The sequence below is a fragment of the Ranitomeya variabilis genome, chromosome 3 (assembly GCF_051348905.1).
Source record: "Ranitomeya variabilis isolate aRanVar5 chromosome 3, aRanVar5.hap1, whole genome shotgun sequence".
NCBI classification, from domain to species: domain Eukaryota; kingdom Metazoa; phylum Chordata; class Amphibia; order Anura; family Dendrobatidae; genus Ranitomeya; species Ranitomeya variabilis.
Genome location: NC_135234.1, coordinates 732,910,051 through 732,937,491, shown reverse-complemented (window position 1 = coordinate 732,937,491; position 27,441 = coordinate 732,910,051). Strand labels below are relative to the sequence as shown.

General features: G+C 45.9%; 1 protein-coding gene across 4 annotated transcripts in view; it reads right to left on the bottom strand.

The window, feature by feature from the left end:
- Nucleotides 1-5,368, bottom strand: part of C3H11orf97 (chromosome 3 C11orf97 homolog) — a 151,798-nt gene extending 146,430 nt beyond the window's left edge. For 2 of the 4 annotated variants that reach the window (XM_077299837.1, XM_077299840.1), the window contains exon 1: nt 5,131-5,365. The gene's annotated coding sequence lies outside the window, so the exon portion shown is untranslated. Of the gene's footprint in view, nt 1-5,130 lie in introns of all 4 variants that reach the window. The other 2 variants (XM_077299839.1, XM_077299838.1) reach the window with 2 other exon arrangements.
- Between the last annotated feature and the right edge of the window lie 22,073 nt (nt 5,369-27,441).

Here is a 27,441-nt window from a genome sequence, read left to right as displayed (position 1 = left end):
ATACAAAATAGGATCAAGGGAAAGTAAGAAATTAAGGGAATAATCGCTGGGATAATTAAGAAGTTTTTACACCTTCATAATGAAAGCTCCTTTAAATAGATGGTGCTTGTATTATTTTCATACACCTGACTGAAGTACTCTAACTAAAGAGCCTCTGTCCACCTCAAAACTAATTTTAATCTGATAATTCTGTTATATAAGGTTTTATCCCCTATAAAAAAATAGCAACCGCTCTATGGATTTCAGTATTTTATTGGCCAAAAACAACAACTTTTATCTCATATGCAAATAAGGGAGCTTTGGCGCACTCTGGGTGTGGCTAAGGGTCCTGTGCACTGTGACGTCGACCTCCATTAACATTTCATACTCTTTCCCTGATCCTGAATGACAACAGTTGCTTGCCCAGAGTGATCGCTGCCTGAGCTCAATCCACGGCACACTGACGCTGAAGTAGTCTAGTGGCGCACACACAGTGTGGGTGCAGGTGCACTGACGCCGCGCAGCACTGACACCGTGCAGCACCGACACCGCACAGCACCAACACCGCACAGCAGTGACACCGCAAAAGACTGACACCACATAGGACTGAAACTGTACAGGACTGACACCGCACAGCAGTGACACTGCACAGCACTGACTGCAAATTCACAATGCAATCCATTCATCCACCTAGAAGAGAAAAGTCTCACAGCTATGGTTGCCAGATCACGCCACGTCACAGGGCGGTTATTGGGGTTGTCAGAATCAATCATTTTCACTACTTGCCTTGTTCAGCCATCCTGGCAGAAGAATCGATCATCCGTTTACTCACAGGTCAGCGGCATTTACCGCACGTCTCTTCTGCACTTATTAGCAGTGGTTTTTATTGCTATTTTTCTGATTAAAGAAGAAAATTGTATAAAAAAAAAAAGGAAACCCTGCTGTTCTGAATTTCTTTCATTTTGTCTCTTCTTTCCTCCATTATTGTGTGCACCAGTAAGTCTGGCCAGTGTGTCCGATAGGTGTTGGAGAATTGTCTCATGAGAGATATTTGTGGTGACCCCCATTTTGGAGGTGGGACTGGTTTGGCCACCCCCTCCTCCCTATGATCAGCTATGCTCCACTTAGATGCAAACAATAACCAGCACTGACCAGCACAGCTCCCCACACTGAGCAGTGGCTGCTATCAAGAACTGCAGCTTGGACCCTAGTCACTTGAATATGGGTGGGCATGCATACTTTCCTGCCTCCTTAGATACCGGAGATGCCGCTGCACTCTGTGGGTGTTCCTGATCCTGGAGCTACTGTGCAATGCCCAACAAGAATCATGATCGGACCCCCTACTAAATAGACCGTTGCCTCTTTAACTTTCTATTTAACATAGAGTAGTGCGCCTCCATATCGGATGTCATGGGAGTTTGTCTACAAAACCCCTTCAAAATCATTCACATAGGACATAGAAAACTGTGGTCTCTCTGGGAGACTGTTGTGGGCATGCTCTGTGATCTGTGCAGAGGTCTTAGTGCAGAGAGGGGGAGACAGTGAGCTGTAACCAACACCTAATGTGACCGATGTGGTTCTTACTGATCTTCCTACATCTGTATAATAGAGGTGTTACCCTTTAATGTAATCCTGCCTTTTGCATTTCCCGGGGGTACTATTTATACACCAGTTAATAGGCATGCGAGAATAAAAACAGTCATTGAGCAGAAAGAATAATTCTTAATCAATTAGACATGCTGTATTGAGTCAGAAGAAAGACGATACACACAGAATGAACAATTACGGTCTATGTCTTCACTGAATTTTGCTGCAAGGAGTGGAAGAAGAGTAATTCCTGGACTAAATTAGTATAAACATGTTATAAACAATGAGATTCCTATTCAGGCATACAATACATGGGCTCAGGGTCTAGAGGAGATTACCATAGAGCAGGGGTGGGCAATTCATTTTCCTAAGGGGCCACATTAGGGACTGTGAATATTGTGGGGGGGCCTAAGCAATAGGCTGAAATTAATTCAGGCCAATATTAAGATCAACATATTATTACTAGTTTATATTAATATTCATTTAATCACTTGAGCAGAATATGATGACTTGCTGCTACTGCTAGTGCAGATTACATTCGGGCCTATTGTATTCTTAGTAGCAGCAAATCAACACTGCATAATTTACTGGTTTTTTTTATATAGATATTAATTAAACTGCTCCTGTTAATCAGCCTTTGTACCTTGATCAACAGCTCCCCTCACATAGTATGATAGTCCCACATCTCCCCACACAGTATGAAGGACGGTGTCACGGGTTTACCACATCAGAGAGGGGAAAGAAAACTGTTGCGTCTGATTTCACGTACTCCTGTACTGATTAGAAGCACTTCACCATCATATTAAACGGTGCAGGTTTCTGTTGTCAGTGCAGGGGTTAAACTGTTCAGCTTAGAGTCTCTGAAGCTTTCCTGCTTGGATGATCTCAGCTGTTCAGTATTGGCCACTCCTCTCTCCTATACATACTTGCCTCTGGCAATCTGGATTCCTAGTGTTAGCTTAGTACTACCTGGTGTGGAGTGGAGGTGTCTGTTGTTGATAGAGGTGTTTGGATTTTTAGGCTGTGACTGTTGCTTGGAGTTTCTGCTGTGTGCACTCCCTTATCACCTCCTATTTGGTCTTTCTTCTTTTCCCCCCCGGTGTTCCTCTTTGTTGTCTGTGAGTGCATATTTATATGTTTGGTATTTTCTTTTATCCCTGTATATCCTCCCTTGTTTGTCTGGTTTGTGTATATATGTACACTATTACTCCCCACTTCCGTGGATGGGGGAGGTGTTTGGATACAGACCGGATTCAGGAGTTTAGCAAGGGAAGTGGCCCGGGCCTTCACTAGACATGAACAAATATCTTCGGATCCCTCCTTATTCAGCTCGCTAATAAAGCTTACCGAATAGCTGCAGCGGGAACCTGGATACCAGGAGCGCTCCCGATAATCAGGTGACCAACGCCACAGCTGCATGTGTCGCGGCTGTGTGACAGTCACAACACATAGGCTCTCCATGCATGTGTTGTGATTGCCACACAGTCGCGACACATGCAGCTGCGGGGTCGGACACTTGATTATCGGGAGCGCTCCAGGTATCCGGGATCCTGCTGCAGCTATTCAGTAAGCTTTATTAGTGAGCCGAATAAGGAGGGATCCAAAGATATTCGCTCATGTCTAGTCCTCACCACCAGAAGTAATCTGGGGAGCAGGGATGGCTAGGGCACCCCCAGTGGTAGGGACAAGGTAGGAGCCCCCTGGCCCTGGGAATGCTACAAACAGTGTTATGACAGATGGCCCCACATCTCCCCACACAGTATGATGCTTCCACCCCTCCATCCCCCACACACAGTTGTCCCACATGTAGTATGATTTCCCAACAACCCCTCACACAATATGATGATCCCACTGCCCCCACAGGGTATAATGCCCTCACAGACCCCATACACAGTATGTTGGCCCTACCCCCCACACAGTATGATAGCCCCACAGTTCCCCAATGCATTATTATATCCCAACAACCATCCTATACACACAGTATGACGCCCTCACAATCCCCCATATAGTATGATGTCCCCATAACCCCAAATACAATATAATGCCCCCAAAGTCTTTCATGCAATATGAAGGCCCCACAGCGCCCCAAAAAGTATGATGTACACCAGCGACTGGTTTAATTATGCTGACACTTAGGGTACTTGATAATGATGCTGAAACTTGGGGTACAAGATAATGATGCTGACTCTGGGCATGCAGGATAATGACACTGACACTCAGGGTACAGAATAATGACCTTGACACTTGAGGTACAAAATTATGATGCTGAAAATTGGGGTACAGGATAATGACGTTAGTGTAATCCATGCTAATCATATCAGTGATACACACCACTATATTATGCCTGGTAGCGATAAAGAGAATCTGCAGGTTAATGACGTTATGGCCACTGTCCTGAAAGTGCAGCACCCACAGCCATGTGTGATTACTGGAGCCATGCGGGCACATCTGTATGACTAAAACTGGCACTTCTAGGAGAAATAACGTTTACTTCCTCCCAGTTGCCGCAGTTTCAGTGTGGTGGCCGGGCACCGTAATAACGCCATTGACCTGCAGATTAACCCTATATCTGTAGGTTAATAGCATTATCGGACATGCCAGGTTCCCTTTTTGTGGTGGGTGACATCAGGATACAGCCCAGCCCTATGATAACCTTCACCCTTAATGTATAACTTTGGTCAGATTCAGTCACATGCCCCTTTGCAGTAATCGCACACCTGAGCCCCTCACCCCCATCTTCCCGGATAATACACTGCCATAGAAGAAGAAGAATCTCTCCCAAACATATACCACTTGCAGTAATCATTTCCTCCCCCATCTCCAAATGTCGAACCCAAACTGATAACAGCAGCTCCACAAGGTTTACAGTATACGACCAACATAAATGCCCCCTTGATGTACCCAATGGATCCGGAGCACTGCTACCAGTGTGGCAGATCCTTATTCCCACTGACACCTGTGGCCCCATCCCAATCTATAATGGTGCAGTGTTGTCAATGGACCCGGTGGTTGGAAGGCCCTGAACTGTTGCTAGGTGACCGTGACAGGGGGCATATAAGCAAACTGCCCTCGTCCCAGCCCTCCCTTGATGTAATTACATATGTCCCGCACCAGTGAATGACTCCTCTCATACTCGCCTCGTCCCCATTATGCTGCCCCGGTAATTCCCTGTGTATACAGAGTCCGCACAGCAGCCGCAATCTAGTGATGTAATTGCACCTGCTCTGCCGAGTCTCGGTCGCACAGACTGAATGGTGGAAGAGGGAGCCAACGGTTCCCTCCTCCACTCTTATGTTCACCATCAGTATCCTGAGGATGCAGATGACTGTAAAATTGAGATGATGGGCATGGAAAGTGGCCACGTGGAAAGTGGCCGTGGAAAGTGGCCCCTTTCACTGTCTTGTTCCGCGGTCGGCAGTTTGCCGAGATGTTACAACAATGCAATTGCATTGTGTGTAGTGTCCATTGGCTCAGGAATAAGTCACATTCCCCCAAAAAATTTGCATAAAATTGGATATAACAATAGGTAGAATAGGTTGGAGGTTCATGATGCAATTTTCTTACATGTTTCAGAGACGTCTGAGATCTTTCAGTTCTTGAGTGGGAGTTTAGATTATTAAAGACGTTAGGCCCAAGATTGGCTCGATCTGTGGATAGGTTTCACCTAGTGAGATGACTCCTCAAAACCTTTGATTTGGATTAGCAGTCATGAAGCAGCACAGACTGACCGCAGCGAGAGGAACAGTTGATGCTACAGCGGCTGTTGATGTTGGGTGGCAGTTGGAGACATGAGGCTTCGGACTCAGCATGAGAGCACTGACGAGGCAGAGTCTGGATAAGGGCACAGCAGAGGAATCTAGCAAGGTAGCAGCAGAGCCCAGCGATGTAGCAGAGCTATTTATTTTAGGAGGCTCAAGTAATGACGTACCAATGCTTAGTGGCACTACAGAAAAGAGAAAAAATAGGGCCCGTACACCTATAGTATTAAATTAATGTATACTATGTGGTCAATATACATACACGACGCAGCAGCACACTGCGACTTATGAATACATGAACTCCAAGAATTATCAGTAAATAGCATAACGAGAAAAAAAAATCAAAACTCCAAAATTACGTGTTTTTTTTTGTCGCTGCAACAGTGCAATAACAGGCGATCAAAACATCCAGAAAAATGGAGACGCTATGGGTCTCGAAAATTGTACCTTTTTATTTTTCTTTTTACAAATGTGGGATTTTTTTCACCACTTAAATAAAAAAGTACCTAGACATGTTTGGTGTCTATAAACTCGCAATGACCCGGAGAAGCATAATGGCGGGTCAGTTTTAGCATTTAGTGAACATGGTAAAAAAAAAAAAAAAACAGTTGTGGAATTGCACTTTTTTTTTGCTATTTCACCACACTTGGAATTGTTTTCCCGTTTTCTAGTACACTATATGGTACAATCAATGGTGTTTTTCCAAAGTACAACTTGTCCCACAAGAATCAAGCCCTCACATGGCCATAGTGACAGAAAAATAAAAAAAGTTATGACTGTGGGAAGAAGAGGAGCAAAAAAAAACCCGGAAAATCCCAAGGTGGTGAAGGGGCTAATATGGATGGTCCCTGAGCACTATGTGTCCTACCTCTCCATGTGCCAAGTTCATGTATCCGTTAATGGCAGCGTGCTGACACATCGTGTATGTGAGTGCTCAGTGGCACGAGAGCTGGGTATGTTAGGAGGCACAGTTGTGGTAATAGAGCAGATCTCAGCAATGTAGTAGAGCTGGTTTTGTCAGTGAACTCATAGGTTTCCATGTGGTAGAGCCCAGCAGCATGACAGAGTTGGGTATGTCAGGAGTCACACTGCGGTGGGCCCTGACTTTTCCTTCAGGAGAGTTCATAGTGAACATTGCTGCTGCTATTGGGCTCTGGAGTGGTGGAGAAAGGTGGGCCTTCAGAATCAAATCCTCAGGTGGGCCCAATGTTCTTCAGTCTGACACTGCCCAATAAGAACAACATCTGCAAGGAGTTTGTATGTTCTCCCCATATTTGTGTGGGTTTCCTCCCACGTTCTCAAGACATAATGATAGATAATCTAGATTGAGGACAGTGCCGATAATGTCTGTAAAGCGCTGTGGAATTAATGGCGCTATATACGCGAGTAAGATAAATAAATTAATACACACATTTGATCACCGCTTTATTTAAATACCTCTAGCCCTGATTTTTAGGGCCAAGGTTGAACCTGGTGGTTGGTGAGATCCAACAGGACTAAACATCACGGATCTGTCATTTGTCATCTGTCCAGTGGAAAAGTGAAAGATATTTGTGGTTGGACTAAAGGAATTTCCCCTTCCCTCTAGCTAATCTATAGTTTTATTATTATGATTATTATATTTAATAATAATATTATTATTATTTAATAATAATAATAATAATAATAATAATAATAATTACTATTATTATTTTATTTTAATAACAATAATAATTATTATTATTATTGCAATGTCAGAATCCTAAGCAACTAATAAAACTATACTGTATATAATATTTCTAATAATAAAATCTGCCATTAAAGTTGTCGGAATAGCTGGATACTGTGCATGTTTTTATATACGTGATCTTATTCCTGCATTTTTTTTTCCATCTAAAATCCATACCTGCAAAAATAACTCAGATACAGCGGCTGCCAGAAATATTCCTCTACATCGGAGGCTCCTGCTCGGTGATCAGAGGATTAGGTGACTATAGTTACCATAGACACAACTTACAAAACAGGGTGGAGCGGACACCTTGGCACAGCATCGCGCGGTATTCCCCAAAGTGTACTCAATTCTCTTTTCGATTTCACTTTCCAGGTGCTTCATGAAGATTTTCTGCAAGGTTTGTCACACTTTAAATGCTATATTTAACCATGTTATTTTTTTTTTACCTACACATTTACAAAGTCTCTTAACTCTGTGGGATCCCGACACCGTTTAGCTTCATGCCTGATAATCACAGTTCCCGGGATGAGAGTGGCTTATCTTGGTAAGTTTTAATTGTAATACCATGCCTGACCTCACGGTGTGCTGTGGAGAAAAGACACAGCCACGATCAGCCTAGAGGGACTCTTGATTGCTATTTATCGCGTCACGGCCATTTTTATATTCTACTAAACTAAAAAATGACACCAAGGGGCAAATTTATAAACAGTTGTTTGAGGAAGGGGTAAGCTGGCATTAGTTACAAAACCAAAGGACTTGCTCTTTGGGATCAACTGGTAAAAGAGTTTAGTCCTGGTATGTCATAATTAACAAATGCTCTTACGTGTTACAGTATATTCCAGATGCTTTCTTTAAAGTGATTGTGGGTTACTGGACAAACTCTTATTAAAAGGTCCAGTGAAGTGAAACACTGTTACTTCTGCTGTGATAACATGTGAACGCTGCAGCCGATCAGCGGATTCTGATCGACTGCAGTTACCATGACATGTGACGCCCAAGTTGGATGTTTTGGGAGACGCAGCCCTGAGTATGACGGATGTGACTATAGGTTTTTTTTTTCAACCTCTCTAGTCCTCTTAAAAAGGGGTTGTCTAGCAGGGCACAATCCCTGAAAATAATAATAGAAAGTAACTATTGAATATTTCATTGTTTAATGACCGCCCTTTTTTAGGGCGGCCATTATGAGGCTTTAATCCTCTGTGACACTTTTTTACTAAGAAAATACCATCCGCAACGGGTGAAAGTGCAGCAAGTTTCAGGTGTACATTTTTTACCAATCAAGACCATTTAACCCCCTAGATGCCGCTGCTAATCGTGACAACAACATCTACATGGTTACCTAAGGGAGAGGTTTCCTTTTTAACCTCATTGGTACCTAACACACTTGTGCGTTCCCACCAGAGAGACCCCTTTCAATTCTTTACCACCTTCACACTGTCTTACCTCCAAACTGTAGCTCTTCTAAACACTACTCCCTGCAATGCCCCCTTCTCGATGCTGTGCACAGTCTTACCCCCATGCTGTCCTCTCTTTATGCTGCACCCTCACACTATCACTCACTCTGTATATTTCCTCCCCATACTGTGCCCTTTCATTATCCCTCACTATGTATACTGCTCCCCATACTGTACCCTTACACTGTCCCTCATTCTGTATACTGCCCCATACTGTACTCGCACACTATCCCTCATTCTGTATACTGCCCCCATACTGTACCCTCACACTACCCCTCATTCTGTATACTGCCCCCCATGCTGTACCCTCATACTATCCCTCATTCTGCATACTTCTCTCCATACTGTACCCTCACACTATCCCTCCTTCTGTATATGGCCCCCACACTGTACCCTAACACTATCCCTCATTCTGTATACTTCTCTCCATACTAAGCTCTCCCACTTGGCCCTCTCTGTATACCGCCCCCTATACTGTGCCCTCACACTATCCCACACTTTTTATACCACTTCCCCATCCTGTGCCCTCAAACTATCCCTCATATGATCTCATTACACTGCGGTGATGTCAGCAGTGTGATCCTGCTGCTACAGGTTGGAATGGGGATCTGATTGATGCTCCTCTAACCCTGAAATTGCTGGATTGCTTGCATGTTTATTCATATGTACATTTTTTTTTCTATCTGCTGGTGCCGCCCACAGCAACCTGCTTCCCAAACCACTGGACCACTGATGCATAGTGGAAAATATGGCCCTGAATACAAGGTATCACTGCAGTTAAGAGAAATTGCATAACAAACTTTGAGGTCCATTTTCTGTTATTACCCCTTGTGAAAATGACAAATTTGATGCTAAAATATGGTGTTACTTTTGTTATTTTTCTGCCATATAGGTCCCCCAAAGTCACTTTAACCCCTTCCCGACCCATGACGCCTATGTGGCATCATGGAATGATCGCGTCCCTGCAGATCGGGTGAAGGGGTTAACTCCTATTTTACCCGATCTGCAGGGAGAGGGGGAGTGGTACTTCAGCCCAGGGGGGGTGGCTTCACCCCCCCGTGGCTACGATCGCTCTGATTGGCTGTTGAAAGTGAAACTGCCAATCAGAGCGATTTGTAATATTTCACCTAAAAAACTGGTGAAATATTACAATCCAGCCATGGCCGATGCTGCAATACCATCGGCCATGGCTGGAAAACCTGAAGTGACCCCCCCCACCCCACCGATCTCCCCCCCAGTGCTCCGTTATGGGGTCCGGTCCCCTCCGTCCTGTGCTCCGCTCCCCCGTCCTCCTGCCCGCTCCCCCCCTGCTCCTATGTCACCCCCCGGTGCTCCGACGCCCCCCCGTGCCCCGATCTCCCCCCCCCTTATACTTACCGAGGCTCCCGGTGTCGGTCCGTCTCCTCGCTGGGCGCCGCCATCTTCCAAAATGGCGGGCGCATGCTCAGTGCGCCCGCCGAATCTGCCGGCTGGCTGATTCATTACAGGTACATTTTGATCGCTGTGGTAGGTTCTAACACAGCGATCAAAATAAAAAAATAATAAATAAACCCCCCCCTTTATCACCCCCATAGGTAGGGACAATAATAAAATAAAGAAAATATTTTTTTTTCTCTTTCCACTAGGGTTAGGGTTAGAACTAGGGTTAGAACTAGGGGTAGGGTTAGGGGTAGGGTTAGGGTTACGGGTAGGGTTAGGGTTAGGGGTAGGGTTATGGCATGTGCACACAGAGCGGATCGGCCGCGGATCGGCAGCGGATCGGCCGCGGATCGGCCGCGGATCGGCCGCGGATCCGCAGCGGATCGGCAGCGGATCGGCAGCGGATCCACAGCGGATCGGCAGCGGATCCGCAGCGGATCGGCCGCGGATCCGCAGCGGATCGGCCGCGGATCCGCAGCGGATCGGCCGCGGATCCGCAGCGGATTGGCAGCGGATCCGCAGCGGATTGGCCGCGGATCCGCAGCGGATTGGCAGCGGATTGGCCGCGGATTGGCAGCGGATCCGCAGCGGATTGGCCGCGAATTGGCAGCGGATTGGCCGCGGATCCGCAGCGGATTGGCCGCGGATCCGCAGCGGATTGGCCGCTGCGAATTCGAAGCAGTTTTCCATCAGGTTTACAGTACCATGTACACCTAAGGAAAACCAAATCCGCTGTGCCCATGGTGCGGAAAATTCCGTGCAGAAACGCTGCATTGTATTTTCCGCAGCATGTCAATTCTTTGTGCGGATTCCGCAGCGTTTTACACCTGTTCCTCAATAGGAATCTGCAGGTGAAATCCGCACAAAAAAACACTGGAAATCTGCTGTAAATCCGCAGGTAAAACGCAGTGCCTTTTACCTGCAGATTTTTCAAAAATCGTGCGGAAAGATCTCACACGAATCCGCAACGTGGGCACATAGCCTTAGGGTTAGGGTTGGAATTAGAGTTAGGGTTGGAATTAGGGCTAGGGTTTGAAATAGGGTTAAGATTAGGCTTGTGGTTAGGGTTACGGATAGGGTTAGGGGTGTGTTGGGGTTACAGTTGTGGTTAGGGTTGGGATTAGGGTTACGGTTGGGATTAGGATTAGGGTTGGAATTAGGGTTACGGGTGTGTTGCGGTTAGGGTTGTGGTTAGGGGTGTGTTGGGGTTAGGGTTGTGATTAGGGTTATGGCTACAGTTGGGATTAGGATTAGGGGTGTGTTGGGGTTAGTGTTGAAGTTAGAATTGAGGGGTTTCCACTGTTTAGGCACATCAGGGGTCTCCAAACGCAACATGGCGCCACCATTGATTCCAGCCAATCTTGCGTTCAAAAAGTCAAATGGTGCTCCCGCCCTTCCAAGCCCCGACGTGCGCCCAAACAGTGGTTTACCCCCACATTTGGGGTACCAGCGTACTCAGGACAAACTGGGCAACAACTGTTGGGGTCCAATTTCTCCTGTTACCCTTGCAAAAATAAAAAATTACTTGCTAAAACATAATTTTTGAGGAAAGAACAATTAGTTTTTATTTTCACGGCTCTGCGTTATAAACTTCTGTGAAGCACTTGGGGGTTGAAAGTGCTCACCACACATCTAGATAAGTTCCTTCGGGGGTCTAGTTTCCAAAATGGGGTCACTTGTGGGGTGTTTCTACTGTTTAGGCACATCAGGGGCTCTGCAAATGCAATGTGACGCCCGCAGACCATTCCATCAAAGTCTGCATTTCAAATGTCACTACTTCCCTTCCGAGCCCTGACGTGTGCCCAAACAGTGGTTTACCCCCACATATGGGGTATCAGCGTATTCACAACAAACTGGGCAACAAATTTTGGGGTCCAAATTCTCCTGTTACCCTTGTGAAAATAAAAAATTGCTTGCTAAAACATCTTTTTTGAGGAAAGAAAAATGATTTTTTATTTTCACGGCTCTGCGTTGTAAACTTCTGTGAAGCACTTGGGGGTTGAACGTGCTCACCACACATCTAGATAAGTTCCTTGGGGGGTCTAGTTTCCAAAATGGGGTCACTTGTGGGGGGTTTCTACTGTTTAGGCATATCAGGGGCTCTGCAAATGTAACATGATGCCCGCAGACCATTCCATCAAAGTCTGCATTCCAAAACGTCACTACTTCCCTTCCGAGCCCCGGCATGTGCCCAAACAGTGGTTTACCCCCACATATGGGGTATCAGCGTACTCAGGAGAAACTGGACAACAACTTTTGGGGTCCAATTTCTCCTGTTACTCTTGCAAAAATAAAAAATTCTGGGCTAAAAAAATATTTTTGAGGAAAGGAAACACATTTATTATTTTCACGGCTCTGCGTTATAAACTTCTGTGAAGCACTTGGGGGTTCAAAGTGCTCAACACACATCTAGATAAGTTCCCTTGGGGGTCTAGTTTCCACAATGGAGTCACTTGTGGGGAGTTCCTACTGTTTAGGCACATCAGGGACTCTGCAAACGCAACCTGATGCCCGCAGAGCATTCCATCAAAGTCTGCATTTCAAAACGTCACTACTTCCCTTCCGAACCCCGACGTGTGCCAAAACAGTGGTTTACCCCCACATATGGGGTATCAGCGTACTCAGGAGAAACTGGACAACAACCTTTGGGGTCCAATTTCTCCTGTTACTCTTGCAGAAATAAAAAAATTCTGGGCTAAAAAAATATTTTTGAGGAAAGGAAACACATTTTTTATTTTCACGGCTCTGCGTTATAAACTTCTGTGAAGCACTTGGGGGTTCAAAGTGCTCACTACACATCTAGATAAGTTCCCTTGGGGGTCTAGTTTCCAAAATGGAGTCAATTGTGGGGAGTTCCTACTGTTTAGGCACATCAGGGGCTCTGCAAACGCAACGTGACGCCCGCAGAGCATTCCATCAAAGTCTGCATTTCAAAACGTCACTACTTTCCTTCCGAACCCCGACGTGTGCCAAAACAGTGGTTTACCCCCACATATGGGGTATCAGCGTACTCAGGAGAAACTGGACAACAACTTTTGGGGTCCAATTTCTCCTGTTACCCTTGGGAAAATAAAAAATTGTGGGCTAAAAAATCATTTTTGAGAAAAGAAAAATTATTTTTTATTTTCATGGCTCTGCGTTATAAACTTTTGTGAAGCACTTGGGGGTTCAAAGTGCTCACCACACATCTAGATTAGTTCCTTGGGAGGTCTAGTTTCCAAAATGGGGTCACTTGTGCGGGAGCTCCAATGTTTAGGCACACAGGGGCTCTCCAAACGCGACATGGTGTCCGCTAATGATTGGAGCTAATTTTCCATTGAAAAAGCCAAATGGCGTGCCTTCCCTTCCGAGCCCTGCCGTGCGCCCAAACAGTGGTTTACCCCCACATCTGGGGTATCATCGTACTCAGGACAAACTGGACAACAACATTTGGGGTCCAATTTCTCCTATTACCCTTGGGAAAATAAAAAATTCTGGGCTAAAAATCATTTTTTTTTTTTTTTTTTTAACCAATTAACTTTTTATTAGCAATAAAGAAATAGGTACATACAAAAATCCCCCGCAGGAGAAACAAAGAGGGAAAAAGGAACAAGGGGGAGGGGGAACAATACACATTGTTCTAGAATCACAGCAATTTTAGCATAGAATACAAAATTAACTATAACACAAATCACCGCTTACAAAAGATACTAAATGAGAGCAAGGGCGGACGGAGGAATGTGAACTGAGGAAACCCAAGGATCCCACCAGGAGAGCACCTTATTTTTCTTGGAGAGACTCTGTGCCATAATTGCTTCATAGGTAAAATGAAGGTTAATCTTGGAAATCAAAGCAGCCATAGATGGGATATCTGAAGATCTCCAGTGACTCGCTATACATTGTCTGGCAGCAATCAAAATATTAGAAATTATCGGACGGAGAGGGGAGGGGAATCCCGCGAGAGAGACACCCAAAACAGCCAGACACCCGCTTAAAACAAAAGGAACCTGGATGACCTCCGCGATTAGAGTCTCAACTTGACGCCAGAAGACCTGAACCTGTGGACAGGACCACCATATATGGGAACCGGAACCAATAGCCCCGCACCCCCTCCAACAGAGAGGGGAAGCAGAGAGACCAAACCTGGCCAAGCGAGCAGGGGTGAGGTACCACTGCAGCTGGATCTTTTTAGACTGCTCCAAGTGGCCTATACACGAGGAATACTTAGAAGGGTGTACCATCGCAAAGTGCCAGTCCTCTAGGGATGCATCAAAACCAAGAGAGGACTCCCAGGAAATCATAAAAGGAAGCTTAGCAGGAATATCATGGGATATGAGGGCCTTATAGATAATAGAAACGCCATGGGGCACGAGAGTGGCCGGTCTAAAGAACCGGTGTGCTGGGTCCTCCGACAGAGGAGGGGGGGCACCGAATAGCCGACGCGACCTGAGAAAACTGCGGAGTTGTAGATATTGAAAGAAATCTCTGCCAGAGAGAGAAAATCTACCCGCAAGGACCTCAAACGACAATAAGCCATCCGACCCAAACAGGTCAGCCACCCGGCGCACCCCCGCATCTCCCAGGAGGAGAGAGAGGTGTGCCCAATAGCACACTCCAGGGCCCGTAGGGAGACATAGTCATACATAAATAGGAATTGGGAAGAGCAAACAGACGACCATATTTTAGAGGCCGTCTTGATAGAGCGAAGAGTAGGGCCACGAGGAGAGACCTGGAGCAACCAAAGCTCCAGAAGTAATTTGAGAGAATTTCTGGGGGCGAAATGAGATTCAATGAGCACCCAGGGTAACCGCAAGTTCCCCTCCCACCAAAGCTTAAGAGGCTCTAAGATCGCCGCCCTATAGTAAAACTGAATCGAGGGAACACCCAAACCACCCATAGAGTACGGAAGGGACATGATTTGGCGCTTAATCCTGTGTGGCTTGTTATTCCAAATAAACCGATCTATGATTGATTGGAAAGCCGAAATAAATTTGGAAGGTATGGAAAGGGGGAGGCACCGAAATAAATAGATAATTTTGGGGAGAAATAGCATTTTAACGGTTTGTATACGGGCCATCCACGAGAGCGAAGAGCTCGATAGCTGATCGATGCCCCTCATAATTTCGGTAATAGTTTCCTCACAATTAGAATGAACGATGTTATCCAATCTAGTTATCCGGACGCCCAGGTAGGAAAACCCCATAGGGGCCCAAATAAATGCAAATTTAGATTGAATTTGAATTTGGAGATCAACCGGAAGAAAAAGGGGGAAAATAATGGATTTAGTCAGATTAAGTTTATAATATGATACCGCGGAAAATTGGGATAAAATTGAAGTGATCGCGTTCAGTGAAGTTAAAGCCGAGGTACAAGTCAGCACTACATCATCAGCGTAAAGTCCAATTTTATGTTCAGTCTCCCCAACCCGCACCCCCTTAATATCAGGGCACTATCTAATTAAGGCAGCCATAGGCTCCATGATCAGAGCAAAAATAAGGGGGGAGAGGGGACAGCCCTGACGGGTCCCATTCAAAATCGGGAATGTCCGAGATTTAAAGCCGCCCGAGCAAACCGACGCACAGGGATTAGAGTATAGAGCCATTATGGCCTTGGAAATCAGTCCCGTAAGCCCAAATTTTCGGAGCGTGAGCTCGATATATCCCCAGTGCACCCTGTCAAACGCCTTTTCGGCATCGAGAGACAGGAAAACACTGGGGAGACCCTCCCTCTCCACCACATCCAGGAGATCAATCAGTCGTCTTGTGCCATCTCTGGTCTGCCTACCAGGGACAAACCCAACTTGGTCGGGGTGTATAAGGCTGGGGAGCACCGCTATCAATCTATTGGCCCAGATTTTAGCATATATTTTAACGTCGCAATTCAGGAGGGCTATGGGGCGAAAATTTCCCGGAGACGTTGTGGGCTTCCCCGGTTTAGGGAGGGTTGCGATGGAGGCCTCCAACCCCTCCGCCCTGATGCTGCCAACAGACGCCCAGTTGTTAAATAAGCGAAGGAGAAAAGGGGAGAGGACAGAGAGGAATTGTGCATAGTAGAGAAAAGGAAAACCGTCCGGGCCTGGAGAAGAACATTTATTAGAGTCCCTGACAATTTGGGAAAGCTCAGATTCAACAATAGGAGAGTTCAGAAAGGAAAGCTGCTCCGCATTGACCGAGGGAAGATTAGCTTTCTCCAAGAACGCCATGATTAGCTCCGGCGAGGGCTGAGGGACTCCCGGGTCAGAACCAAGATCATAGAGAGAGGAGTAATACGAAGCAAACTCCTCAGCAATATGGATGGGATTGTAAACACGAGAACCGTCAGACCCAAACAGGAATGGAATCTTGGATTGAGCCTCTCTCCTCCTAACGCGCCTAGCGAGAACAGCGCCCGCTCGATCCCCCATTGCATAGAATCTGGCTTTAGTTTTCCTCAGGGCATTTTCAGCTTTATGTAGAAGTAATTGGCGAACACGCATGCGAGCTTTAGAAAGGTCAGAAAAAAGCGCCGGGCTAGGGGACATCTTATGGGCAGACTCAAGACGGGCTAGTTCATCTAGGGCCGACTGAAGGGTCGAATTATATTTCCTCTTAGCTGTTGCAGCCATTTTAATAAAGCAACCCCTAGCAACTGCCTTGTGAGCAAACCAAAGGGTATCGTCCCGTATGTCCGGGGTATCATTGGAGGAGAAGAACTCTTGTAAGGCCCTTTCCATAAACTGGGAATTTAGTTGATCGGTAAGAAGATGGGTATTGAGACGCCAGTGTGCGGGGGGTCTAATAGCAAGGGGGTCCTTTAGAACAAGGGACACCGGGGCATGATCTGACCATGTGATACTACCAATATCTGCCGAGATGCAGTGAGGGAGAGCCACATCATTCACCAGCACATAGTCAATCCTACTATAGGAACCGTGTCTGGGAGACATGAACGTGTAATCTCTCTCGCCACAATGCAGATACCTCCATATATCATGCAGCTTATATGAGTTGATTAGCGGCCCCGCCTCCTTCCTTGACAGGGAAGCGACAGAGCAATCCAGCACTTTAGATATTGGCACATTAAAATCCCCAGCAATTAGTTTGTGACCATGTTGGATGTCCTGTAAAATTTGAAAAAAACCCTCTAAAAATTTAAGTTGACCGGCATTAGGAGCATAAACTGAAGCAATGGTATAGGGGGCATTATTGATCAGACAAAGGATTACAATGAACCTACCCATCGGATCTACAATGGAACGGATCAGTTGGAAGGCATTGGCTTTGCTAAAGAAAATCGCTACTCCCGCCTTCTTTGACGGACCATTTGCAAAGAATTGATGTGGATATAAACCTGAGTACATTCTAACATTATCACATTCCAATAAATGTGTTTCTTGAAGACATATAATGTCCCAACGAGATTTACCCAGATGCCTCCAGACAATCGACCTCTTGCCTGGGGAGTTGAGACCATTCACATTAATGGAATACAGCGAAACTCATGGTAAAACAGTATAAATAGACTTAGCTCATAATGAGCACCAGTGAAGTATGCACAAGAAGAAGCAACATGAGAGCTGCGGACCAGAACATGCGTGGGGGGGAACCGGGTGGGTGGGAGGGGGGAGGGAAGGACAAAAAGAACAAACAACACAAAAATGAGGACATCAAGGTCCATTCAGGCAAATCCTGAGTCCAGAAGGTGAAAATCAGAAAAAACAGTTCACCTATGGGGCAAAAAAATGGAAGTGCTGCAAATACTCCCACAAGGAGACCAGCACAACATATGAAATCAAAAAAAGAAAAACCTCAAGAGAGGAAAAAAAGTACCAAAATATTGCGGGAAATAGCCAGGAACCAAAGGTGGTAACATTCTTCAAGCGACCTCCCAGTCCGATGCAACACGGGCCTTGGGATTACGGGCATTCCCAGACCCAGAGGGACCCCTCGAGACTGGGGAACCAGGAGCCGACAGGCCCCATCCCGCCAATGCAGACGCCGCGTGGGACGGGGTCAGGCAGGTGGTGATGGATCCATCTTTGCGGATGAGAAGCTTAGTGGGAAATCCCCAACGATACAGAATGCCTTTTTCCCTGAGAACAGCAGTGTAGGGTCCAAAAGCTTTACGGAGAGCCAGGGTGCCCGGAGAGAGGTCTGGGAAGACGGTGATAGAGGCAAATCTTTCAGGTAAAGCAGGATTTTTCCTCAGAGCCTGGAGAAAGTTCTCCTTCATTTCGTAGAAGTGTATGCGGGCGAGCACATCTCTTGGGACCGAAGGTCCAAGACCAGTCGGCTTAGGAATCCGGTGTATGCGATCAATTATAATGTCCCTTGGGGCAAAGTGAGGGAGAGCAGCAGCGATAAAATCCTGCAAGAAAACTTTCAAGTCTCCCGGAAGTACAGATTCTCCAACGCCTCTAAGTTTAACATTGTTCCTTCTGGACCTATCTTCCAAATCCATGGTTTTGGCGTGGGTTTTAGTGAGCAGATCTTGCAGAGACTCTTGAGCGTCCCATAATTCATTATGAGATGAGATCAGCTCCACCATCTTACGCTCCAAACGATCCGTGCGGTTCCCCAGCTCCACCACCTCTCCTTTCAGCTCTGCCAGCATGGTGCGGATGTCTTCCTGAATGGAGGCCCTGAGATCCCCAAGCAGATCTTTAAGTAAAGCAGCAGTCACTGGAGCGTCGGGAGAATGCGACGCCGCAGCGTCGGAAACCGCAACGCTCGGGAGTGATGAAGCGCCCGAAAGTGACGCTTGAGCGTTGCGTTGTGAGGAGCGGGAAGCTCTGGGTGAAGACGGCGCCATCTTGGGATCCTGCAGCAGCCGGGGGGAGGCCGCAAAGAAATCTATAATCCGCCTGGACGGGTCGCGTGTGCCGGCTCTGGATTTCCCCATACACTCACCGTCGCACCAGGGAGCGATGCTGGTATTATAGGAGACAGAGAGTCCGCCGGGAAGAAGATATGAGCCGCTTTAAGGTTCCTGGTCATGGAGCTCCCACACTGTGTGACCTACTCCATCTGCAGCTAGGCCACGCCCCCCGCTAAAAATCATTTTTGAGGAAAGAAAAATTATTTTTTTATTTTCATGGCTCTGCGTTATAAACTTCTGTGAAGCACCTGGGTGTTATAAGTGCTCACTATGCATCTAGATAAGTTCCTTGGGGGGTCTAGTTTCCAAAATGGGGTCACTTGTAGGGGAGCTCCAATGTTTAGGCACACAGGGGCTCTCCAAACGCGACATGGTGTCCGCTAACGATTGGAGCTAATTTTCCATTCAAAAAGTCAAATGGCACGCCTCCCCTTCCGAGCCTTGCCGTGCACCCAAACAGTGGTTTACCCCCACATATGAGGTATCGGCATACTCAGGAGAAATTGCCCAACTAATTTTAGGATCCATTTTATCCTGTTGCCCATGTGAAAATGAAAGAATTGAGGCTAAAAGAAATTTTGTGTGAAAAAAAAGTACTTTTTCATTTTTGCGGATCAATTTGTGAAGCACCTGGCAGTTTAAAGTGCTCACTATGCCTCTAGATGAGTTCCTTGGGGGGTCTAGTTTCCAAAATGGGGTCACTTGTGGAGGAGCTCCAATGTTTAGGCACACAGGGGCTTTCCAAACGCGACATGGTGTCCGCTAACGATGGAGATAATTTTTCATTCAAAAAGTCAAATGGCGCTCCTTCCCTTCCGAGCCTTACCATGTGCCCAAACAGTGGTTTACCCCCACATGTGAGGTATTGGTGTACTCAGGAGAAATTGCCCAACAAAATTTAGGATCCAATTTATCCTGTTGCCCATGTGAAAATGAAAAAATTGAGGCTAAAATAATTTTTTTGTGAAAAAAAAGTACTTTTTCATTTTTACGGATCATTTTGTGAAGCACCTGGGGGTTTAAAGTGCTCACTATGCTTCTAGATAAGTTCCTTGGGGGGTATAGTTTCCAAAATGGGGTCACTTGTGGGGGAGCTCCAATGTTTAGGCACACGGGGGCTCTCCAAACGCGACATGGTGTCCGCTAAAGATTGGAGCCAATTTTTCATTGAAAAAGTCAAATGGCGCTCCTTCCCTTCCGAGCCCTGCCGTGCGCCCAAACAGTGGTTTACCCCCACATATGAGGTATCAGCGTACTCAGGACAAATTGGACAACAACGTCCGTGGTCCAGTTTCTCCTTTTACCCTTGGGAAAATAAAAAAATTGTTGCTAAAAGATCATTTTTGTGACTAAAAAGTTAAATGTTCATTTTTTACTTCCATGTTTCTTCTGCTGCTGTGAAACACCTGAAGGGTTAATAAACTTCTTGAATGTGGTTTTGAGCACCTTGAGGGGTGCAGTTTTTAGAATGGTGTCACTTTTGGGTATTTTCAGCCATATAGAACCCTCAAACTGACTTCAAATGTGAGGTGGTCCCTAAAAAAAATGGTTTTGTAAATTTTGTTGTAAAAATGAGAAATCACTGGTCAAATTTTAACCCTTATAACTTCCTAGCAAAAAAAAAATTTGTTTCCAAAATTGTGCTGATGTAAAGTAGACATGTGGGAAATGTTATTTATTAACTATTTTGTGTCACATAACTCTCTGGTTTAACAGAATAAAAATTAAAAATGTGAAAATTTCGAAATTTTCAAAATTTTTGCCAAATTTCCGTTTTTTTCACAAATAAACTCAGAAATTATCGACCTAAATTTACCACTAACATGAAGCCCAATATGTCACGAAAAAACAATCTCAGAATCGCTAGGATCCGTTGAAGCGTTCCTGAGTTATTACCTCATAAAGGGACACTGGTCAGAATTGCAAAAAACGGCAAGGTCATGAAGGGGTTAAATGCAATGTGGTCCCTAAAAAAAAAATTGTTTTGTAATTTTTTGGGGAAAAATGAGAAATTGCTGATCAATTTAACCTTTATAACTTTCCTAACAAAAAATTAATATTTAAAAAATTGTGCTGATGTAAAGTAGACATGTGGTAAATGTTATTTGTTAACTATTTTGTGTGACATATATCTCTGGTTTAAGGGCATAAGAATAAAAAGTTTAAAAATTGTGACATTTTTTAAATTTTCGCCAAGTTTCCGATATTTTCACAAATAAACTCAAGTCATATAGAAGAAAGTTTACCATTACCACGAAATACAGTATGTCACGAAAAAAACGTTCTCAGAATCAGTGGGATATATTGAAGCGTTCCAGAGGTATGATCACATAAAGTGACACTGGTAAGATTTTTTAAAAAATGAGGCTCGGTCCTTAAGGGTGTAAAGACTAAAAATTTGAAAATTTTTAATATTTTGAAATTTGTCACGTTTCAGATATTTTCATAAAAAATGCAAAAAACTATGTCGACCTAAAGTTACAAATGACATCAAGTACAACGTGTCACAAAAAACATTCCCAGAATCACTATGAAATGTTGAAGCGTTCCAGAGTTATTACCACACAAAGTGACATGTTAGATTTAAAAATTGGGGCTTCATCGTTAAGTTCAAAATTAGCTCCGACACTAAAAGGTTAAAATACAAAATACAATTTTCTGGATTGGCATTTCTTCCACATAATAAATTGTCTCATAAGAAATTGTTTCTTCTAATTTCCTCTCTCGGTGCTTAGCGCTAACATTACCTCTGCGTTGACTTTAACATTTCCATCCTGCTGCTGTTCATAAACCTGGATTTACTAAGGCAAGTGAGAAAACACAGGAGATAGAAAACGCTGAGTGTCGAGGAGTCAGCATTAAACTTGCATTTCTTTAAATATATGTGGTATAAAAATGTCAAAATCCATGAGCTGATAAGTAGAGGCACAGGATGGAAATAGCTTTAGTTTTATAGTAGAATCGCCCAGAGTCAGGCCTAATTCTTCTTTGCGTGAGGAGGAACAGCAGGTGGTCTGTCCTCTTTACAGCCGGATTATAAATCTCTTCAGTGTTAAACCCCTTATCATTTAGAAATGAAGAGCCAAAGATATCAAAGGGTTTTAATTATAGATGAACTTTGCAAGTATAAAGTTACTTGCAAAGAGTTGACACTCTACAGGAGAGAGGTCCCTGCACATAAGAGCTGACACTCTGCAGGAGAGAGGACCCTGCACATAAGAGCTGACACTCTGCAGGAGAGAGGTCCCTGCACATAAGAGCTGACACTCTACAGGAGAGAGGATCCTGCACATAAGAGCTGACACTCTACAGGAGAGAGGTCCCTGCACATAAGAGCTGACACTCTACAGGAGAGAGGTCCCTGTACATAAGAGCTGACACTCTGCAGGAGAGAGGACCCTGCACATAAGAGCTGACACTCTGCAGGAGAGAGGATCCTGCACATAAGAGCTGACACTCTACAAGAGAGAGGACCCTGCACATAAGAGCTGACACTCTACAGGAGAGAGGACCCTGCACATAAGAGCTGACACTCTACAGGAGAGAGGACCCTGCACATAAGAGCTGACACTGTACAGGAGAGAGGACCCTGCACATAAGAGCTGACACTGTACAGGAGAGAGGACCCTGCACATAAGAGCTGACACTCTACAGGAGAGAGGATCCTGCACATAAGAGCTGACACTGTACAGGAGAGAGGACCCTGTACATAAGAGCTGACACTCTGCAGGAGAGAGGATCCTGCACATAAGAGCTGATACTGTACTGGAGAGAGGACCCTGCACATAAGAGCTGACACTCTACAGGAGAGAGGACCCTGCACATAAGAGCTGACACTGTACAGGAGAGAGGACCCTGCACATAAGAGCTGACACTCTACAGGAGAGAGGATCCTGCACATAAGAGCTGACACTCTACAGGAGAGAGGACCCTGCACATAAGAGCTGACACTGTACAGGAGAGAGGACCCTGTACATAAGAGCTGGCACTCTGCAGGAGAGAGGATCCTGCACATAAGAGCTGACACTGTACAGGAGAGAGGACCCTGCACATAAGAGCTGACTCTACAGGAGAGAGGACCCTGCACATAAGAGCTGACACTCTACAGGAGAGAGGATCCTGCACATAAGAGCTGACACTCTACAGGAGAGAGGACCCTGCACATAAGAGCTGACACTCTACAGGAGAGAGGATCCTGCACATAAGAGCTGACACTGTACAGGAGAGAGGATCCCGCACATAAGAGCTGACACTCTACAGGAGAGAGGACCCCGCACATAAGAGCTGACACTCTACAGGAGAGAGGACCCTGCACATAAGAGCTGACACTCTACAGGAGAGAGGATCCTGCACATAAGAGCTGACACTCTACAGGAGAGAGAACCCTGTACATAAGAGCTGACACTCTACAGGAGAGAGGATCCTGTACATAAGAGCTGACACTACAGGAGAGAGGACCATGCACATAAGAGCTGACGCTCTACAGGAGAGAGGACCCTGCACATAAGAGCTGACACTGTACAGGAGAGAGGACCCTGCACATAAGAGCTGACTCTACAGGAGAGAGGACCCTGCACATAAGAGCTGACACTCTACAGGAGAGAGGATCCTGCACATAAGAGCTGACACTCTACAGGAGAGAGGACCCTGCACATAAGAGCTGACACTCTACAGGAGAGAGGATCCTGCACATAAGAGCTGACACTGTACAGGAGAGAGTATCCTGCACATAAGAGCTGACACTCTACAGGAGAGAGGACTGTTGTGAATTGGACTTTTTTGGCTCCCTCTTGTGGTCACTAGCGACGTGACACTTTGAGCTTCTTTCTCTAGCTTGGTACCCACCTGGCTCGTTAGTCCAGGGGGGTTGCTATTTAAGCTTCCTGGATTTTCAGTCTGGTGCCTGGCATCGTTGTAATCAGTTCCTTTCTGTTTGCTCCTGTCTGCTGGTCCTGGTTCTTGCAAAATAAGCTAAGTCCTGCTTCCTTATTTTTTGGTTATTTGCATTTGCTCTTATTTCTGTCCAGCTTGTACCAAATGTGATTCCTGATATAGTTGGAAGCTCTAGGGGGCTGATATTCTCCCCCCGTGCCGTTAGACGGTTCGGGGGTTCTTGAATATGCAGCGTGGAAATTTTGATAGGGTTTTTGCTGACCGTATAAGTCATCTTCCTATATTCTGCTATTAGTCAGTGGGCCTCTCTTTGCTAAAAAACCTAGTTCATCCTTGCGTTTGTCTTTTCTTCTTACCTCACCGTTATTATTTGTTGGGGGCTTGTATCCAACTTTTGGGGTCTTTTCTCTGGAGGCAAGAAAGGTCTATCTTTTCCCTTCTAGGGTTAGTTAGTTCTCCAGCTGGCGCGAGACGTCTAGAACCAACGTAGGTACGTTCCCCGGCTGCTGCTATTTGTGGTGCTAGGTTCAGGTATATGGTCAGCTTAGTTACCACTGCCCTATGAGCTGGTTTTTTGTGTTTGCAGACTTGGTTATAAATTCTGAGACCCTCTGCCATTGGGGTCATAACAGAGGACCCTGCACATAAGAGCTGACACTGTACAGGAGAGAGGACCCTGCACATAAGAGCTGACACTCTACAGGAGAGATGATCCTGCACATAAGAGCTGACACTCTACAGGAGAGAGGACCCTGTACATAAGAGCTGACAATCTACAGGAGAGAGGATCCTGTACATAAGAGCTGACACTACAGGAGAGAGGACCCTGCACATAAGAGCTGACACTACAGGAGAGAGGACCCTGCACATAAGAGCTGACACTCTACAGGAGAGAGGACCCTGCACATAAGAGCTGACACTACAGGAGAGAGGACCCTGCACATAAGAGCTGACACTCTACAGGAGAGAGGACCCTGCACATAAGAGCTGACACTGTACAGGAGAGAGGACCCTGCACATAAGAGCTGACACTGTACAGGAGAGAGGACCCTGCGCATAAGAGCTGACACTCTACAGGAGAGAGGATCCTGCACATAAGAGCTGACACTCTGCAGGAGAGAGGACCCTGCACATAAGAGCTGACACTCTGCAGGAGAGAGGACCCTGCACATAAGAGCTGACACTCTGCAGGAGAGAGGACCCTGCACATAAGAGCTGACACTCTACAGGAGAGAGGACCCTGCACATAAGAGCTGACACTCTGCAGGAGAGAGGACCCTGCACATAAGAGCTGACACTCTGCAGGAGAGAGGACCCTGCGCATAAGAGCTGACACTCTACAGGAGAGAGGACCCTGCACATAAGAGCTGACACTCTGCAGGAGAGAGGACCCTGCACATAAGAGCTGACACTCTACAGGAGAGAGGACCCTGCACATAAGAGCTGACACTCTACAGGAGAGAGGACCCTGCACATAAGAGCTGACACTGTACAGGAGAGAGGACCCTGCACATAAGAGCTGACACTACAGGAGAGAGGACCCTGCACATAAGAGCTGACACTCTACAGGAGAGAGGACCCTGCACATAAGAGCTGACACTACAGGAGAGAGGACCCTGCACATAAGAGCTGACACTACAGGAGAGAGGATCCTGCACATAAGAGCTGACACTCTACAGGAGAGAGGATCCTGCACATAAGAGCTGACACTCTACAGGAGAGAGGATCCTGCACATAAGAGCTGACACTCTACAGGAGAGAGGACCCTGCACATAAGAGCTGACACTGTACAGGAGAGAGGACCCTGCACATAAGAGCTGACACTCTACAGAAGAGAGGACCCTGCACATAAGAGCTGACACTACAGGAGAGAGGACCCTGCACATAAGAGCTGACACTACAGGAGAGAGGATCCTGCACATAAGAGCTGACACTCTACAGGAGAGAGGATCCTGCACATAAGAGCTGACACTCTACAGGAGAGAGGACCCTGCACATAAGAGCTGACACTCTACAGGAGAGAGGACCCTGCACATAAGAGCTGACACTACAGGAGAGAGGACCCTGCACATAAGAGCTGACACTCTACAGGAGAGAGGACCCTGCACATAAGAGCTGACACTACAGGAGAGAGGACCCTGCACATAAGAGCTGACACTACAGGAGAGAGGATCCTGCACATAAGAGCTGACACTCTACAGGAGAGAGGATCCTGCACATAAGAGCTGACACTCTACAGGAGAGAGGACCCTGCACATAAGAGCTGACACTCTACAGGAGAGAGGATCCTGCACATAAGAGCTGACACTACAGGAGAGAGGACCCTGCACATAAGAGCTGACACTCTACAGGAGAGAGGACCCTGCACATAAGAGCTGACACTCTACAGGAGAGAGGGTCCTGCACATAAGAGCTGACACTACAGGAGAGAGGACTCTGCACATAAGAGCTGACACTCTACAGGAGAGAGGACCCTGCACATAAGAGCTGACACTCTACAGGAGAGAGGACCCTGCACATAATACCTGACCAACTCAATGCCAACAAATGTGTAAAAACAGGGTCGGACTGGGTTGTCTTTGGCCCACAGGGGGAATTGATTCTAGGGGCCCACCCTACAGCTATATGCAAATATTTGTAAACCAATATCCCCGTTGTAGTGAAGCATCAACTGTAAAACACAGGCGGCTCCTGCAGATTTACCACCATAAATGGAATGTACAATTACGGTATTAAAGTAAAGGGGTTATAGGGGTGATACAAGGTATCACCGATCCATGGGCTCTACAGGATAGGTGATCGCTTTGATCCGACCATTAGAAATTGCACCGACTAGAAGAGTGAGGAACTTTTATCCCCGATAGGACATTTTAAAATGGAGCGGCAGGTGGGATGTCTGACCGCAGCTCCATTCATTCTCTTTGGGGCTTCCAGAAAAAATAAGTGCAGTGCTTGCAGCCACAAAGTGAATGAATGGATCAGTGGCCAAGTCGCACATGGCACTCCAGTCTAATGGGGCTAAAAGTTCCATATTCTGCCGATTGGGTTCCAGCAGTCAGACCCCCATCAATCAATATGTTATCATCTATCCTGTGGAGAGGTGATTACTTTTTTTTCACAGAAAAACCCCTGTAGGTGCATCTCTGTCGCTGTGCTCCAAGTATTTAATCTCTAATGGAAATAAAGAATTATCTCCTAATTAATATCAGAGAGAACAAATGACCGCCATACACAACACAATCCCCATACCAAGACCAATAACACCACATACAGGGAAGAAATACCACCACATCATGACCAGACCACATACAAAGAGAAATTCTGCCACACCATAACTAGGACTACATATTCCACCACATAGTGACTGAATAATACCACATACAGGGGATAAATACTGCCACACCATGACCAGGCCACAAATTACCACCACACAGCGATGGTAATAACACATACAGGGGATAAATACCACCACTCTGTTATCAGACTACAATACTGATCATGAATACAAACCACAATACTAACAACACTATTATTACCACCAGTGACATTATGTACAGGAGCGCTGTATATAGTGTCAGTGTACGGGTAATACAGTTACCACTGGTGACATTATACACAGGAGCTCGGTATATAGTGTACAGATAATACAGTGATCACCAGTGACATTATACACAGGAGCTCGGTATATAGTGTACAGGTAATACAGTGATCACCAGTAACATTATACATAGGAGCTCTGTATATAGTGTATATTGTACAGGCAATACAGTAATCACCGGTGACATTATACACAGGAGCACTGTAT